At 42.2% G+C, this 19,596-nt stretch overlaps 1 long non-coding RNA gene across 4 annotated transcripts in view; it reads left to right on the top strand.

The window, feature by feature from the left end:
* LOC112443000 (uncharacterized) overlaps positions 1–19,596 on the top strand; it is a 42,350-nt gene that overhangs the window by 14,915 nt on the left and 7,839 nt on the right. For 2 of the 4 annotated variants that reach the window (XR_009491941.1, XR_003031253.2), the window contains exon 2: positions 7,089–7,165. This is a non-coding gene — a long non-coding RNA (uncharacterized lncRNA). Of the gene's footprint in view, positions 1–7,088; positions 7,198–19,596 lie in introns of all 4 variants that reach the window. The other 2 variants (XR_009491942.1, XR_009491940.1) reach the window with 1 other exon arrangement.

Raw genomic sequence — 19,596 nt, 5'->3', positions numbered from 1 at the left:
ATCTGAATAGTAAACTCAGCATGGATTGATTTGGGGACAAGCCAGAGCATTCTCAAAAGAATTTATGAAGATCGGCCCTCCACTACTGAGAAAGCTAGGAATCTGTTTATACAAAATGAGGATATTTATTGGTGAGAATCTTGTGCTATTTATATAGTAATAGGAAAAATTAGAAGGGTCACCCTTCATCAAGATTGGAGGTCAGTTTTCTAAACTAGCAGTAAGCCTTTTCATAAATGCTTCACCATTGTCTAGTGGGACTATGAAACTGCTCTTGAACATCTGTATTATAATATAAAGAAAGTTTGATGTCCATACACGAGCCATATACATAATGGTTGAAAGCTTGGCTGGTGCTTATTCTGTGTCATATACTGTGCTCTGTTTAAGTTCAGCAGCTCTTTTAATCCTGACAATAATACCATGAGATAATGGCTGTGTTATCCCCATTTTGCAATTTAGAAAACTGAGCCTCTAGGAGATTATGTGATGAGGTGAATTTACATATTAATAGCTTCTAAGTGGTGGTTTGATTTCAAAGCCTGGTTCTTCATAATAAGCTGAAATACTTTACAGTTAGGCCATGTTTGTAGCAGACAAAAATAAGTATTAAATTCTATAATTGATTTGCTTTTTCACTTTGTGTGTGTGTGTGTAAGCCCCTTTAGTCATGTCTGACTCTTTGCAACCCCATGGACTGTAGACTGCCAGGCTTCTCTGTTCATGGGAATCTCCAAGCAAGAATACCGGAGTATGTTGCCATGCTCTCCTCCAGAGGATCTTCCCAACCCGGGGATCGAACCTGTGTCTCTTACCTCTCCTGCATTATTATAGTCAATAGTAATTCGCCATAGTCAATAGTAATTGTTCCTTGACTTTTCTTTCATCAAGATCAATACAAGAGATACAAAAAAAAAAAAAAAGATTTTGGATCATCCCAAACACATTGTGTTATATTTCACACGTGGACTCAGTATTACTTAATTCATATCTGCAGTGCTCACCTCCTGTTGTGAGAACTTGAGATATCTAAACTTGAGGGTCTCAACTGTGTATCACAGGTTTGCAGATAAGTCTAGATGGTCAGTGGGGTGGCAAGACTCATCCTTTAGGGCAGAGAGAGTTCTCTGCACAAACTTGGCTCAAGGATGAGAAACCAACATCAGGAGAAAGCTCAATTACAAGTTTTGAGACCTGCTCATTTTCCAGATCCCCCAGAATATGTGCCAGAGTCCTTGGGAGATGAAGTAATAAAGTGTAAAGAACCAGGGGCCTTTTTACTCATCTCTGTAGGAGCTTGAAAGCAAAAGGCAGTGCTGTACTTCAGTGACGGGACTGTTGGGGCCTATGACACAGAGGCTGGCATGTCTCTGGAATGGGGCAGGTGGGATCTGTTCTAGAGCTGACACTGAGGGAGCAGTCTCCCTAGTAGAGAAGGAATCAGCAGGTTACACACTGCAGCTACAAAAACTTGCAGGATTAACCAACAAGGACCCTACTGTAGAGCACAGGGAACTATACTTAACATTTTGTAGTAACTTATAAGGGAAAAGAATCTGGAAAGGAATCTCTCTTTATCTACCTGTCTGAATCACTGTGCTGTCCACCCAAAACTAACTTATTTTGAATCAACTGTACTTCAATAAGGGCTTCTCTGATGGTGCAGTGGTAAAAACTCTGCCTGCCAGTGCAGGAGACTCGGATTCAATCCCTGGGTCAGGAAGATGCTCTGGAGGAGGAAATGGCAACCCATTCCAGTATTCTTGCCTGGAGATTCCCATGGGACAGAGGAGGCTGGCGGGCTACAGTTCATGGGGTCGAAAAAGAGTTGTACACAACTGATCTCCCACCCACCCACGCCAACCCTCCCCCAACCCCACACACACTTCAATAAAATTAATGAATTTTTTAAAAAGAACTTGCAGGAAGGATGGTGCGTTCTATTCATAATCCAATCATGTCCATACCTACACTCACTTCATGTACCTAGGAATTTCCTCAGCTACTTGGGAGAATTGAGGCAACTAGACTCCCCAAACATGTGTGAATGGTTTAGAGCTAGAGAAATACTGTCCTATTGACATTAATGAGATTCTGTTGGTCTTAGGAAATGTAGATCAATGCAAATTAATAAAATAAACTTTAAAATGTTTTTGAGCTTTTTGTTATTGTTGTTGCAAAATATGCAAAGAAAGACAAATATCACTCTTACCTGGGCCTCAGAGGGAAACCTTGGCTCTTCAAAGATCTCATCTGATACACTATTCTTCTCCACGATTTTAACATCTGGAACTTGGACTAAAATTAGGTCATACAGACATGTTTTTAAACCTCAGCCATGAATAAGCAGATCTTTAAAAGTTCGTTATAAAGAAATATGGTTAGTAAAGATCTCAGTGTTAGTGGAAGGATTACAGCCATCTAGTAGACCATTGAGCAGCTTTTAATCTGAAAACACATTGACTACATCCATCAATGTCATGCTCGTCTTTTTACTAGATCAAACTATCTAAAAATAAATTAATCATGCTACATAGCATCAATTAAATACCACACTCTGCAGAAGCTACGTAAAATAATATACTTTGAATGGTCCTAACGGTACTTGATGTTGAGTTCTCCCAGTATTCAAGTGATCTCCTAGATTCTCTCCACTGTGTGACTTTTCATCATGGGCGATTTAGAGAGACTTGGGCTCCAGTGGATCATCATTAGCAAGGCATCGTCTCCTGAGTACTTTACTCAAGTTTCACTCTTACTGTCATCAAATGCCAGACAGGGGGTTTATTTTCTGCTAGGATACAGAAGTGAGAAGACAAGAATTCCACCCTGCATATCATGTGTTCTGGAGCTCCTGAAGCAATCCAGAGGCTTACAAGTACTTTATTTTAGAGCTTCCAGGACATTTTGGGGGCTTCTCAGGTGGCTCAGTGATAAAAGAATCTATCTACCAATGCAGGAGGCAAAGATGCCGATTGGATCCCTGGGTCAGGAAGATCTCCTGGAGAAGAAAATGGCAACCCACTCCAGTATTTTTGCCTGGGAAATCCCATGGATAGAGGAGTCTGGTGGGCTATTGTCCATGGGGTCGCAAAGAGTCAGACACAACTGAGCAACTGAGCACAAGCATGCAGGGTATTTCGGAAGAAAATTTCCAAGACCTCAGTGCCACTATTTCAAAATCGAACCATAAATTTATGATAGTGTGGCAAAAGATTCATCGAAATGTCAGCTTCTTAGGCTGTTTTTCAATTTCCTGTTTAATGGGAACAAAAACTGTCTTTGTCAACAAGGAGACTTTAAGGCTTATGTAATAATGGAAACTAAAAATCCAGAGCAGACAGATCTAAAGCAATAGAAAAATTCCACTTAAACTTGATCTCCAGCAGTTTCCATCTCCAGGATGAATGGAGGAAAAAATAGCTGTCAACATTGAGCTCCCTCACCACCCCCAGGACATGTGGCTTTTCAAAGTCTCTTGTGAGCCAAGTCAGTACAGATTGATTCCTGATAGTCATGAGAAAGCCTATCAGTTTTCCCTCTGAGGCTAGGGTGCCAGAAGCTTATATGTTCAATTAAAACAGCCCAAATTGGATGTTATAATGAATATGTATTTTTGAGCACCTGACTTCCTTTGGAGCTATGTCTCATTCAGTCTGAGGCCATGATATTTGTTGAAAAGTTCCCCATCCTGTATTCCTAGGGGTATGTATGTGTGTATTAATTATCTATTGCTGTATAACAAATAACTCAATAAATTAAAAGAATAAACAGTATCTCATAGCTTCTAAGTATCAAGAATTTGAACGTAGCCTATCTTTGCCTCAAGATCTCTCACAAGACCGGGATAATTTGTTAGTCATTGTTAAAATCATCCTAAGGCTCAATTAAGGGGAGATCTGCTTCTAAACTCACCCACAAGGTGGTTGGCAGGGGTTGAGTCCTTGCTGCTCTTGACAGAGCCATCAGTTTCTTGCCAAGTAGTTCTCTTCATAGGGCAGTTTACAATATGGCAGGGCAAGTGAGATGGAAGTAACATAATCTCGTAGGTGACATCCTATTACTTTTACTTAATTCTATCCATTAGAAGTGAGTCCAAGGACTTCCCCTGTGGTCCAGAGGGTAAGAATCCACCTTGCAATGTAGGGACACAGGTTCAGTTCCTGATTGGGGAACTAAGATCCCACAAGTGGCAGGGCAGCTAAGCATGGGGGCCCGACTACTGAGCCTGATTGTCACTGAAAGGTCCCACATGCCCCAAGACGTTATGCAGTTAAATAAATAAATAAATATTTTTTTTAAAAAGTGAGTCCAGTGTATGCTTAAGAAGGAGAGAATACATGAATTCAGGAAAACTAGGAGATAGGAACCAGAGGAGGCCACCCTAGCGGCTCTGTACCACAGGGCTGTGCTGACAATTCTGGGAAATCATGTGACATGTTCTGTTTCTCTGGCTGCAATGATTGGTTCATCAATGGATACTTGATCCAAGTCAGGCCAATGAGACTAACCCTGGAATTCTGGCCAGAACTTTTGGGAAAGAGACCTTCTCTCTCCACTGGTGTTGTTTCTAAGAAATCAGCCTGGACCTTCAATGGCTATCTCTGTCACCATCTTGGGAAAGTATCTTGAAAATGAAGCCAAAACAGAGGAAAAAAAAAACCAGAAGACAAAAGTGAGATATTCTTGGTGTCATTGTTTGAATACCTTGATCTAGATGCATTTAAAGACAATTTTATCCCAAGATTTTCTATTATATGACCCAATAAAAACCTTCTTTTATTTATTTGTTTGGGCAGGATCTTAGTTGCAGCAAGCAGGATCTATTAATCGAAGCACGGGGGTCAGGTGGTAGGGGGAATCTTTTAGGTGCAGCATGGCATGTGGGAAGTAGTTCCCTGACCAGGGATGGAAACTGGACCCCCTGCATTGGGAATGCAGAATCTTATCTGCTGGACCACTAGGGAAGTCCCGAAAATCTTCTCTTTTTGCTTAAGCCACTTTGAACTGAGTTTCTGTCACTTGCTCCATACAGTACGAAAAGATACTCTAATTGTTTTTAAAATTCTCTGTCTGGTACAAAAGAATCAGCAAGATCTTAGAGCTGGGCAGGGATGACAGACCAAGTCACTTTTTGTATTTGTAGTAAATTATTTGCTCAGTACCTTAAATTTATTGGGCCTCGACCAATGAGAAAATTTTAACTCATTTGCCCTAAGTCCTTGTCAGCACAACAGCAGATTGAGTAGTTCCCTGTTGCCCTTCAGATGCTCAGTTGGCTCCTTGTGTCTGATTGAACTTGGGTTTGAGAGATAGCACTACTCCAAGTCAATTTTTCTCAACCAGGGTGATTTAACAAGGCTGGAGACATTTTTGGTTGTCACAACTGAAGCGGCAGATTGCTACTGTCATCTAAAGGGGAGGGGTCAGGAATGCTGCTAAGCTTTTTACAATGTGCAGGACTGCCACCTCCCAACAACCCCAACAAAGAAATATCTTACCTAAAATCTCTGTGGTGCTGAGGTTGAGAAATCCTTCTCTAAACCACCTCTGGGTAACCTAGCAAATCACACTGAAAGACTGCATTAGCTCGTTCCTGGTTAAATAATACTACAAGAAGGTTCAGGCTTGAAGATGTCAAAACGTGCTCACTCGGAAGAGAGTCTGTCTTTGTCCTGCCTCCCATGGTGGACCCTAAAGCTTGAAAAGTAATGCAGCAGAGAGTGTGTTCTTAATGTTTCTTTTAAAACTGTTTAAAAGGATTCCTTCAGTTCAGTTCAGTTGCTCAGTCACGTCAGACTCTTTGCGACTCCATGAATCACAGCACGCCAGGCCTCCCTGTCCATCACCAACTCCCGGAGTTCACTCAGATTCACGTCCATCGAGTCTGATGCCATCCAGCCATCTCATCCTCTGTTGTCCCCTTCTCCTCCCGCCCCAATCCCTCCCAGCATCAGAGTCTTTTCCAATGAGTCAACGTAGGCATGTATTTACATCCTCTGTTCTTTCCTAATAGAAAGATTTCCATTCCAGGGTGATCTGAAATGCTGAATAAGGAAAGAAAATTACTTTTGATCGCTGATGGGATCTGGTGCCGCATCCTGCTTACAGATTCAAATCGATACCAAGATCCTGATTTTAAAGACTAAAGGCCTTTTCCCCTAGCTGGAATATGGGGCAATTAGTATTTTAATCTATGACGCTAGGATTTGAATGGAAAAACCAGGACTAAAAACATAATCCTATTCTTTGTACTAGTAAAATATTTAGCTTTTGTATGATCAGATGATGGTTAGGTTCTCTGCTTCCTTCCTTTCCCAGGGATGTGTTTTAAGCCCCATGTAGGATGGCCATGAATAGAGACATGCTTTTTTATTTGCTTACTCACTGATTCAATAAATGTTTGCCTGTTTCCCACAGTGCCTAGCACGCAGTGAGTATTCAATACCCTTTACATTGTGCTTTGTGATAAGGGATTCTTCAATTGCTAATAACATGTTCTTTTGCTCCCTCTTGCAGGCTGGAGAGTTAACAGCTGGTTTCCAAGGTCCCAGGGCTTCCTTGTGCAGTGGTGGCTAGTTGTATCAAGCATCAGAGTGCACATGAGTGAACCAATGGGTCTAGAATCCAGCTAAAGCCCTCCTCCCCAAACTGTGTGCTTGACCCAGAGCTGTGTTCACTAAAGACACTGCCCATTAGCCAAGCCATGTTCTCCATGGAGCTACATTCCTCCAAGAGGAATGCCCTTGACTTCAACAGAATTGAGTGGCCATCATGAGGACTCCTACCTACGTTGCCCTCAGGATGTCTGACAGAGACTTTTCCACCTGCATGCAGATGTCCATGAGCCCCTTGAGCTTGAGCCTTATTGCAGGTTTCCATTATCTACACCTACAGTCTGGATTCACAGGCAGTGTAATTTTCAACTCAGCAGGGTCTTATTAAATCCTACTACCTGACCATAAAAATATAGCAGGTGCTTATTAGGCCCTGACATATACTGAAATACAAATTACATGGACACTTTGCTAAGAGCATGCACCTGTATTTTTGACTTGAAGCCCATGTTGCCTTTGGTTTTATTGCAGGTTAATCATTTGGAAAATAGAATTGACACATTGTGATTCCCCTCCTGCAGTTAATTGCTACCTAAGATCCCAAGAAGGTGAGTGAGAAGAAACCACCCTGAATCAAAAGGTGAGGTCTGGGAATTCCCTGGTGGTCCAGTGGTTAAGACTCTGTGCTTCCATCACAAAGGGGTGCAGGTTCGATCCCTTGTCAGGGGAACTAAGACCCCATATGCCAGGCTGAGCAGCTTAAAAAAAAAAAAAGTGATGCCATCCGTATTGACTCAGATCTAAGAAAGGCACTTGAGGACATTATTAAGCCAACTATTTATTATATTTGACTCCTTAGGAAAACTAAGAAGGGTTTTCCTTCTTAGTGAATGATACCACCAACCACCCCAGTCCTCAAGCTGGAAACCTGGATGTCATCCTTGCCCCTCATTTCTCTCTCCCCTGCAGACTTGAAGAGTGACCAAATTCTGTCACCTCTTTAACAACTCTTACCAACCTTGCCTTTTCACCTCAAGACCTCACTGCCTTAGTCTAGTGGTCACCATCTGCTGGCTGGTCTTTTACAGTGAAGTGTAGCCCTGCTTCCAATCCCTTCTCGGGGCAGCTGCCCCAAAGACTGTGAAACTGTAAATCTGATCATGCTGTTCCCCAGCCCGTGCTGTTCCTTTCCTCTGATGTTCTTTTCTTCACACTTGTGCTTCTGATGAACATCTAGCTCTTCAGCTTTATGAATCATCTCATGTGAGGGTTTTTCTTGCTAACATCTTCTGCTCTCACTTTTCTAGGACTGGCTACTCTTACCTTTGCCCCATGCTGTATCCTGAATACACTTCTTCAGCCCACCTGTGTCCTCCACACTGGAAACTTTTTCAAGGCCAGGATGCCTTCAGCCCATGGTGTCTTAATGGCCACTGGGCACAGCAGTTGCTTATTAAATGCCTGTGGGTTACAAGAATGCTGTTTTGTACTTTGCTGTTCCCAAAGCACTTTGAAAATATTGCCTCACCTAAAACACTTTTTTTTTTTTCCTGAGACTTGCATCCTGTCTTTTGAGAAAGTCCCTCAATATCTTTGAACCTAATGCCCTTATGTATCAGGATATAGTCATACTTACTTGTTAATTAAAGTCCATGTTCTACTTCCTGTCTTGAAGCTGTCTCTAAAAAAGTGAGAGAAAAATGACCCTTTACATTGTGTTGTGGGTAACTGCACAATTACAAGTGCAAGTGCTTGTGACAAAACTGAAAACTTTATATCACCATTTAGTTCAGTTCAGTTCAGTCACTCAGTCATGTCCAACTCTTTGAGACCCCATGAACTGCAGCACGCCAGGCCTCCCTGTCCATCACCATCTCCCGGAGTTCACTCAAACTCACGTCCATTGAGTCAGTGATGCCATCCAGCCATCTCATCCTCTGTCATCCTCTTCTCCTCCTGCCCCCAATCCCTCCCAGCATCAGGGTCTTTTCCAATGAGTCAACTCTTCACATGAGGTGGCCAAAGTACTGGAGTTTCAGCTTTAGCATCATTCCTTCCAAAGAAATCCCAGGGCTGATCTCCTTCAGAATGGACTGGCTGGATCTCCTTGCACTAACCAAATTCAAATTTCAGTTTCCACTTTTCCAGTCACTCAGATTCAGGTGTTGTCTGTGTAGAATATCTATCATTGTATTTTTTTGAATGAATTTGTGTACTAAATTATACAGTCTAATAAAGCCAAAGGACCAATGAATTTTTTGTCACTGTATTAGTCTTTCACACAGATAAAGCCATCTATAATGTGATTATTATAACCACTGTCCCCACGGTGCTGCATTTATCTTTAGTGAGTCTCCTTCTTGCTGAAGCCAGGAGATAATTTGATTAGAACATTGATCAAACAAACAAACAAACAAAAAGAACATTGATAAAATGCTTATTGTGTGTTTTCCACAGCAACTATAGTGATTTGTGTTATCCAAATTATATAAGGTTTGATTCTCTCTGAGAGAGTTTGTGAATATCTAACCCTTGTAATATATTAGGACTAAAATACTAGTCCAAATTACTGAAAGATAAGACTAGGAACCAGGAGGATAGAAAGGCAAGATCACTCTCAGTTGCGAGATCAATCCATCCTTGTATGGAGGAAAAGTAGACTTTCCTTTAAGACCGAGTAATAAATAACACCAGTCAACTTTCCTTGTTAAACACCTTAAAACACTTCATTTGATCCTTTAGAAAGCCCCATGAGGTTAGCATTTATAATCATATTTTATAAAGGAAGAAACTTAAGCACACACACACACAAAGCAGAGTCAAAGGAGTGGCAGCAAAAAAAATTTAATTCAGAGAACTGATTTCTGATTCCATTCAGTCAACCCACTCTGTAAATTAGGCAGTGTCTGATGATAGCATTATCAGGTCTTACCTGGACAGATGAATGATTTGCCAAATCTGCTCCAGTTCTGCTGTGCTTTAAGACCCCTAATCCCTGTTCTATGAACATGGCTGGGAGAATTGATGCCATAGTCTGGATTAGCTCTCCCTCTGAAGTTAGACATTCCCAGTCTGCTTACACAAGATGGATTTGAGTTTTGGAGAAAGGTGCAGTATGTGTTTGGGTTGGGGAGGAGGCGGGTAGCGGGTGGGAAGGGAGACAGTTTGGGAAACCTTGCATCCTCACTGTTCTTCTTAGAGTTTCTTCTCATTTTGAAAGCTGACTTCCCATTTCTTTGTGTCCTTAGTCAGTCTTGTCCGACTCTTTGCGACCTCATGGACTGTAGACCCACAGGCTCCTTTGTGCGTGGGGTTCTCCAGGCAAGAATGCTGGAATGGGTTACCATTCCCTTCTCTAGGGGATCTTCCCAACCTAGGGATCGACCCTAAGTCTCCCATGTCTTCTGCATTGCAGGCAGATTCTTTACTGTCTGAGCCACCAAGGAATCCTACCATTTCTTTAGTCAGTAAAAAACAGTTCTCTGAGGATCCATGGACTCTGCTGGAAGCAAAGTGCCACCTCTGACTGACCATCCTTGAAAGCAGAACCTCATGGCCTTTAGAAAGACATACCAATCAAGACCTGGTGAAGGAAGCAGGGCTCAGACTGCAAATCTATTGCTTCATAGTCACTGGTGAGCACTTTTTCCAGGCACCCAGAAGAGTACAGGTTCCCAAGCCTCTCTTCATGGGACTTGGAATCCACTGGAAAATTCCACCACCTACGGAGGCAAAAATGAAATTTAGAAAACTAGTAATTCAAAGCAAAACAAAACAACCCATCTCCCTGAGGGTATTTGAATTTAGCTTGTGATGAAAATAAGGCCATTTCAGTGACATCATACAGCCATGTTTATCTTTTCCTACCATCTCTGACTGGAGCCAGCTCAGTGCGTGGCCCTGGCCAAAACTAACAGCTGGGCGTCTTTTGTAGCATTGAGAAGCCACGCTTTTATTTAGTGCTGAGAAATCTCTCTAAGGAATGTTTCACAGAACAGTGCTCAGTGTCCTCTTCTTCTCTAGGGAAACAAGTCCAGGATGGCGTTAAGGGTGATCAGTTATCACAGAGTCAAAGTTCATATCATTAAATCAAGTTATTGTTTCTGTGGATATTTCACTTAGTGTGTGCTTAAAAGGACTCCAGATAAAGCATCGTGACCAATTCCTCTTTCACTTCTCTCTCTGCAAAAAAATAAAAGCTAAATATTATAATCCACAAGCTTGAATCTATTCTCTTCTATACAAGACTATTATTAATGTAACTTTTATTGAGCCCCTACTGTATTTAAGGCTCAATTTTGGATGTCATGCTAAATGGAAAGATGAGAAAGACAATCTTTCTCCTCTCTAGAAGATATTGGGAAGATATCACCACATATAAAATATCTGAACAAACCTTGTGATAATCATCACTAGTTGAAGAAACCTCTAGGAGTCAGAGAAACAATCTGAGAGAAGAGATTTGAACTGGACTTAAAAATGTATAGGACTTAAGAGGGATAGGATATATGTATACTTACTGCTGATCCAGGTTTCCTGGCGGCTCAGTGGTAAAAGCATCTGCCTGCCATGTAGGAGACGTGAGTTCTATCATCCATGGGAAGATGCCCTGGAGAAGGACATGGGAACTCACTCCAGTATTCTTGCCTGGGAAATCCCATGGACAGAGGAGATTGGTGGGCTACAGTCCATGGGGCTGCAAAAGAATTGGACTTGATTTAGCAATTAAGCAACAACAACAATAGCTGATTCACGTTGTCCCATAGCAGAAACTAACACAACATTGTAAAGCAATTATACTTCAATTAAAAAAAGTTTTTTTAAATGTGCAGGACCTTCCTGAGTAGCTTCAGCAGAGTTGTACATGATTGATTACACTGTATAACACTTGGGGAAACAGCCACATTCACCGTAGCTATTCATTGTCAATGAATGTTGTGGCCTCTAAGTTTTAGCTGCCACTGAACAGGGCCAGCGCAGATACACTGAACATATTAACAGAGACCAGAAAACTTCTCACCTCTACCAGCTCTCCTATTGCACAGAGTGGAGTTAACCAGAGATCCCAAGAAGGCTCACATGTTCTTACTCTAGTCTCTACAAAGGCTGAGTGCAGCTCAGAGTGGAGAAGGAAATGGCAACCCACTCCAGTATTCTTGCCTAGAGAATCCCATGGACAGAGGAGCCTGGTGGGCTGCTGTCCATGGGGTTGTATAGAGTCAGACACGACTGAAGCAACTTAGCATGCATTAAAGCGTTGGAGAAGGAAATGGCAACCCACTCCAGTATTCTTGCCTGGAGAATCCCAGGGACAGAAGAGCCTTGTGGGGTGCCATCTATGGGGTCGCACAGGGTTGGACACGACTGAAGCAATTTAGCAGCAGCAGCAGCAACAGAACAGTCTTGGGAAGATGCTGGTCACTGGTCCAATGGGCACCTGGTCCCTGGAGCACATTCCTCTTGTAGGATCCTGTGTTTAAACAGACAACCACCTCCTTTCTCTTTCTACTTCCTGGGCTATGTTTCTTGTAGCTCAGCTTTCCAGAGATGTGCAGAGGCCAGAGGAGTGGATCCAGCCAAAACATGTCCTTGGCAGAGATGCCAAGATAGAGTCTTGAAGAGCAAAGGAAGTCTAGCAGATAACTGGCTTCCTCTGAAGGAATCCAGAGGGTTATGAATACAGCAAGCTGTTGGCACCAGTGGGGGATGGAAACTGGGTCTTGCAAACTGAATCCCAGCTTGTCTGTGTATCTTGGTGGCCTGGAGGCAGTCAAACCTGGCCCCTGTGGAGGGTGAACAAGAGCTGGGTACAGGGTGCCATGGGCGTTCCCTTTCGGTGGTGTGGCCTTTCCCAGGAGTCCAGCCAAACCACAGAGAAGGGGGCTGAGTCACACAGGAAGCTGAGCTGTGTGCTCTGACCACCAGAGGGGCTGCTTCAGGCTAAGGAGGGATAAGGAGATTTGTCCTGGTTTCTTTAAAAAGAAAATACACAAGTTCTTTCTATTTAGCCAAGCCTCAGGCAGATAAGAAAAATCCCTTCCAAATTCAGGGCAGTGTCTTTCTGACTGAGGAATCGCTTGGTTTCCTAGCTAAAGAAGCTATAAACTTCAGACCTGGTGAACTTGAAGCTGAGGAAATTTTGGAAGTTTGCAAAGTTTAATGCATGCCCCATGTGTGTCCTTTGCCCTAGATAAGTAAAATCCTGCCTCTAGTTGCAAACCGAAGGACTGGGAAGCTTGCATTTTGTATACCAAGCAGGGGTGGTGGCTTTCAGAAGACGTAAATGAAATTCAAGACATTCACTCACTTCCCCAAACATATTTAGATCCTGAAGCTGAGGCCCTGTGATACTTCAGATACTAAATAGTTCAGTGACTTCAGTGGTCACTGAACGCCTACCTCAGCTAGTTGCGTGATAAATTGTTGCAAGACCCTTTATATCTCTGAGCTTCCGTTTCTGCATTTTCTAAAGGGTAAAATGGACTGATTGAATGCAGTTGGAACTGAGAGTTCATCCGGTTTTGTCTGGGTTGAACACAAGACCCCCACGAGAGCTTCAGGAACAAGTGACAGCATCTGCTTTTATTCTACTGAGGCTTAGTGGTTGAGAACCTAGGCTCTGATGCAAGACCTTCCTGTTTGAAACCAAACTCTGACACTCATTTGCTGTATGATTTGGCAAGTTACTTCATATCTTTATGCCTCAATTTTCCCATCTAAAAAGGAATATAATAATAAGATATTCCTCACAGGTGTTATAATCACATTAAGCACTTAGAATCTCACCTGCATGGTAGAAAGATTCAACAAATGTTGGCATAGTATGCATTTTACATTTTAAAAGTGATCCTTTGGAAGACCTGCCAGCTTAATAGCTGACAGCTTCCCTGGGGCTTGAACATAAATTTTCTACATGTCTTGGGATAGTAAACTACCTTCTTTTAGAGTAAAAAAATATTTACCAAGTCTTCACTTGGTACAAAAGTGCAGAGAAAAGGTAAATACTTTGCCTTCATGCAGCCATTAATGGGAGACAGGCATTTTATCATTGGTTTACTTGTCAGTAATCGTACAAACTACTATGAACAAAGGAAGTTGTTAGTCTTTGGAATCCTTTTCACTTTGCTTTCATGGCAGAATCTCATTTTGATCCTGACAGCAATACTGTGCAAAGCAGGCAATGTTTAGGAGAGTGCTTTTCAATACTCAGTGGCTTGAGGCAATGGCAACCCACTCCAGTATTCTTGCTTGGAGAATCCCATGGACAGAGGAGCCTGGTGGGCTGCAGTACACGGGGTTGCAAAGAGTCGGACACAACTGAGCGACTTAATGTAATGTAATGTAAGAAGCCAAGGGAGGTGAAATGAAAGTAAGGGTCTCCCCGCCCTTCCTCCAAGTACACATGTACACACTTCTTCCAATCAGTATATGTCTATTCTAACTATTTGAACTTCCTCAGGAGGTTGTCATTAAATCAGAGTTCTTCTGGGTATAGAGGGTGGTATTCTCAAGTGGCACAGTGGTAAAGAATCTGCCTGCCAATGCAGCAGACACAAGAGATACAGGTTTGGTCCCTGGGTTGGGAAAATCCCTTGGGGTAGGAAATGGCAACCCACTCTTGTATTTTTGCCTGGAAAATTCCATGGACAGAGGAACCTGGTGGGCTATAGTCCATGGAGCCGCAAAGAGTTTGACATGACTGAGCACAGCAACAGCAATGGAGGAAGAAATCCAGGATCTGTCTCCTTTCTGCAAATTAGGACTTCTGAGGATGGCCTTGGCATAGAACTGGGACTCAGGAAGGGGAGGCAGAGCCTCGGGCCTCTTTCTCATGAAGGTATTTGCTTCCCTTTGGGTTTTATTTACTTTTTTTTTTTTTTTAAGATTTAAGCCTGTAAACAATTTAGTTCACAGTTCCAGAGGATAAAGCCATTTCTGAGCACCTACTTCACTCAGAAACTCCACTCAGAATTACACATGTAAAACCCTTTTAACACTGGGGTGAGAATCGGGAATCCAACTCCAGACTGGAATAAAATGCACTGCAATTCTGAAAGACAGATAATATATTTTAACCCGTTTTACAAATACACTTTGTTTCAGTTCAGTTCAGTTCAGTCGCTCAGTTGTGTCCAACTCTTTGCAATCCCATGAACTGCAGCACGCCAGGCTTCCATCACCAACTCCTGGAGTCCACCCAAACCCATGTCCACTGAGTTGGTGAAAAAATAAATTATTGACCTGATTCATAAAATAAGCATTTTTAGAATAATTATTGCTTATCAGTGTATTCATTTCAGCACACTGGCAATTTACTAATTACATTTAGTTTAGAAATTTGCTACAAATAGCATCACAAGCTATTCCACTTTAAATTTTGCAGTTTTAGAGCAGCCAGAAAATAATTTCATAGTGATGAATTTCTGAATTTTTGTGTCCAGATTATCATTTTCTTCCTTATTGATAGTCATAGTGTTTTTGAGAGTCTCAGAAAACATGTGGGTTGATTTGGGCCATTTGGTGGAGAGTATTCTCCAAGTGGGAAGTAGGGCTTATCATAATCAGAAAGCTTAATTATTATCATTAGCATAATAATGGATAAGACTTTTACGTCCATCATCTCAGAAGTCTTGGCACTAGAATCTAAAATCGACAGTGTAGCCCTGCAGAGGCTCCTTAATTTAAACAAGACACAGAAGCCTTCGTGGTATGAGTAGATGAGATCTCCAGGCACAGGCACAGGGGTCCCTGCTCCTTTCTGAATGTCCTGAGAGATTCTAACATTTCCAGTCTATCTGTCACTTCCCTGTGGGCCTGGAAGACATGCTGTCCCCCATCCAGCCAGCCCAGCAAAACCCAGCCTTTGTTTTCCCTCTTGTTTTTAATAGACTTCATTTTGAAAATACTGGCATCTGTTCAATGTGAAAAGGGAAAATTTCAGAACATAAATACAGATGACAAAACAACACAAAAGCCACACAGTCTCTAAAGCACCTGCTTCGGTTCCCAAGTCTCCCGGTAAAATCAGTGCTCTGGTCTTCTGCCCCCGACGGGGAGGAGTGGCACCACATTCCCAGCCCTTTTCCTGGTATTCTCTTTTCTTGTGGTTGCCTTGTTTTGTGTTACTGAAATGACCTCATCACACTGGGCTCAGAAGGTCATCAACTGCAACATCGATTTCAGGAATGGAAAATACCCGCCACTGATTGATGAGGGTGGCATATGCAATGGCTGCTGTGTGCTCAGCCTGGATCTCCCTTCAGGAAGAGGCGCTACTGGGGCGGTTAGATGCTGAAGCACTGGGCGAGTGAGTCCTTATGGGAATTACTCTCTACCAATGAGAGCCACAAAAACAAGACCAGGAGCTGACTGTGGCTCAGATCATGAACTCCTTATTGCAAAAGTCAGACTTAAATTGAAGAAAGTAGGGAAAAGCACTAAACCATTCAGATATGACCGAAATCAAATCCCTTGATTATACAGTGGAAGTGACAAATAGATTCAAGGGATTAGATATGCTAGGCAGAGTATCTAAAGAACTATGGACAGAGGTTTGTAACATTGTACAGGAGGCAGTGATCAAAACCTTCCCCAAGAAAAAGAAATGCAAAAAGGCAAAATGGTTGTCTGAGGAGGTCTTACAAATAGCTGAGAAAAGAAGAGAAGTGAAAGGCAAAGGAGAAAAGGAAAGATATATCCATTTGAATGCAGAGTTCCAAAGAATAGCAAGGAGACATAAGAAAGCCTTCCAAAGTGAGCAATGCAAAGAAACAGAGGAAAACAATAAAATAGGAAAGACTAGAGATCTCTTCAAGAAAATTAGAGATACCAAGGGAACATTGCATGCAAAGATGGGCTCAATAAAGGACAGAAATGGTATGGACCTAACAGAAGCAGAAGATATTAAGAGGTGGCAAGAATACACAGAAGAACTATACAAAAAAGATGTTCATGACCCAGATAACCATGATGGTGTGATCACTCACCTAGAGCCAGACATCCTGGAATGTGAAGTCAAGTGGGCCTTAGGAAGCATCACTATGAACAAAGCTAGTGGAGGTGAAGGAATTCCAGCTGAACTGTTATAAATCCTGAAAGATGATGCTGTGAAAGTGCTGCACTCAATATGCCAGAAATTTGGAAAACTCAGCAGTGGCCACAGGACTGGAAAAGGTCGGTTTCATTCCAATCCCAGAAAGGGGCAATGCCAAAAAATGTTCAAACTACCACACAATTGCTTTCATTTCACATGCTAGCAAAGTAATGCTCAAGATTCCCCAAGCTAGGCTTCAACAGTACATGAACCAGGAACTCCCAGATGTACAAGCTGGATTTAGAAAAGGCCAAAAACCAGAAATCAAATTGCCAACATCTGCTGGATCACAGCAAAAGCAAAGTATTCCAGAAAAACATCTATGTCTCCTTCACTGACTACTCTAAAACCTTTGACTGTGTGGATCACAACAAACCGTGGAAAATTCTCAAAGAGATGGTAATACCAGACCACCTTACCTGCTTCCCAAGAAGCCTTTATGCAGACCAAGAAGCAACAGTGAGAACTGGGCATGGAACAACAGACTGGTTCAAAATTGGAAAAGGAGTATGTCAAGGCTGTGTGTTGTCACCCTGCTTATTTAACTTATACACAGAGTATATCGTGTGAAATGCCAGGCTGGGTGAAGCACAAGCTGGAATCAAGATTGCTGGGAGAAATACCAATAACTTCAGATATGCAGATGCCACTACCCTTATGGCAGAAAGTGAAAAGGAACTAAAGAGCCTCTTGATGAAGGTGAAAGAGGAGAGTGGAAAAGCTGGCTTAAAACTCAACATTCAGAAAACTAAGATCATGGTATCTGGTCCCACCACTTCATGGCAAACAGATGAGGAAACAGTGGAAACAGTGAAAGACTTTGTTTTCTTAGGCTCCAAAATCACTGCAGATGGCGACTGCAATGTTGCTTGCTCCTTGGAAGAAAAGTTATGACAAACCTAGACGGCGTATTAAAAAGCAGAAAGATTACTTTTCCAACAAAAGTCCAAATTGTCAAAGCTATGGTTTTTCCAGTAGTCATGTAAGGATGTAAGAGCTGAGCCATAAAGAAGGCTGGGCGCCGAGAATTGATGCTTTTGAACTGTGGTGTTGGAGAAGATTCTTGAGAGTCCCTTGGACAGCAAGGAGCTCAAACCAGTCAATCCCAAAGAAAATAAACCCTGAATTTTCATTGAAAGGACTGATGCTGAAGCTGAAGCTCCAATACTTTGGCCACCTGATGTGAAAAGCCTGCTACTTCTCCCCTTGCCCTGTCCTGCTGCCTCATCCCTTACAGATGGGTTTCCAGTAGTTCTCCACAGTAAGCTGCCTGCATGCAGACCATCTGACCTGTGGCAGACAAGGCTGACTTTGTGGGTTTAAGATCACAGCCCCATGCTCAGAAGGGCCTCACACTGGCTTAATACTCTCCTCCAGTCATCTTGAAACTCAGCAATTTTTGAATATTGGCCCCTACATTTTCATGCACTGGGCCCTGCAAATTATGTAACCTGTCCCAGTGACAGTGTTCAAGGGAAAATCTACCTGGAGCAGTTATGTTGAGAGGGAATCTGCAGTGTTCCTGGGCTCCGTGGGAGTGAACTCTATGATGGATGGGCTGTGTCACCGTGGGTCTCAGGAGAGGAAGGAGCTGTGTTGGCACTAACTGCTTTCTGCCCCTGATTTACTGAGCAAATCCTAGCCAAGCGAGGGACTTAGCTGAGCGTTTCAGTCCTCTCTGACCGCTCACTTATTTCTCTTCTCTGGTCCAAGGGAAGCCTGGTTTTAGGCTTTCTAGGTCTTCTAGCTTTTGATCACAGCTCAGTCTGGGGCTATGCTCTTCTCCCCAGCCTTTTTTGCCAGCAGGCACACTCACACACAGGCCTGCACTAGGATGTGTGTTTCTAAGTCTACCCATTTCAACATTACACTTTCACAACAGAATCATGCCTCACCTGTTGAAGAACTGGACACATGACATTCTGATGAGATCGTCTTAGTGCAGCCATTTTGACTCTGGGACTTTTCAGCTTGGGGAACTGAAATTAATTTCAGTAATTAAACATTCAGTGAAAAAAGCCCTGAGTAATGTGCGAGACAGAAGCATCAAGTCATCTCTCGTTTTCTTTTCTAGTAGCAATTTGACAAAATGACTAAATAAATATGTCCCTTGTTCATATCTCAAGGCCCTACCTTTCCCCATCTCTACTTTGGTTCTCATCCCAAACCTGCCTCCCTTCCCAACCACAATCCTTACTCTTGGAGTTGCATCAAAAATAAAGACACAAAAATTAGAACAACAGCTTATTACTACTGAGTGAAGTGTCCATCTAAACAGACAACACATCTAATTTTAAACTGGCAAAATATATATAAATATATAATTATATATTTATTAAATATATAAATATATTATATATATATAATTTTAAATTATATATAATTATATAATTTAAAGCCTAGGACATCCCTGGTGGCACAGCAGATAAGAATCTGCCTGCCAATCCAGGGACCTGGGTTTGATCCCTGGTCCAGGAAGATTCCACATGCCATGAGCAAGTAAGCCTGTGAACCATGACTACTGAGCCTGTGCTCTAGAGCCCACAAGCTGCAACAAATGAGCCCCTGTGCTGCTTCTGAGCCCAGTTGCTGCAGCTACTAAAGTTCACGTACCTAGAGCCTGTGCTCCGCAACGAGAGAAGCCACCAACATGAGAAGCCTATGCACTGCAACGAAGAGTAGCCCTGGCTTATCACAACTAGAGAAAGCCCACAGGCAGCAACAAAGATCCAGAGCAATCAAAAATAAATTAATTAATTTAGAAATTAAATCATAATTATATAATTAAAATTATATAATCACTTGAAAGAATACCTGACATGTGTAATAAGCATGTATAACATATTTGTATGCATTATAAATGATATGTAATATATTTACATATAATTACTCAGTTAACCCTCACAACATATTGGTATCAATAAATTGGTACAAAGAGGTTACACA

This window comes from Bos taurus, chromosome 20, assembly GCF_002263795.3.
Source record: "Bos taurus isolate L1 Dominette 01449 registration number 42190680 breed Hereford chromosome 20, ARS-UCD2.0, whole genome shotgun sequence".
In the NCBI taxonomy this organism is placed as follows: Eukaryota; Metazoa; Chordata; class Mammalia; order Artiodactyla; family Bovidae; genus Bos; species Bos taurus.
The sequence above is the reverse complement of the archived record's forward strand: the minus strand, read 5'-3'. Positions and strand labels throughout refer to the sequence as shown.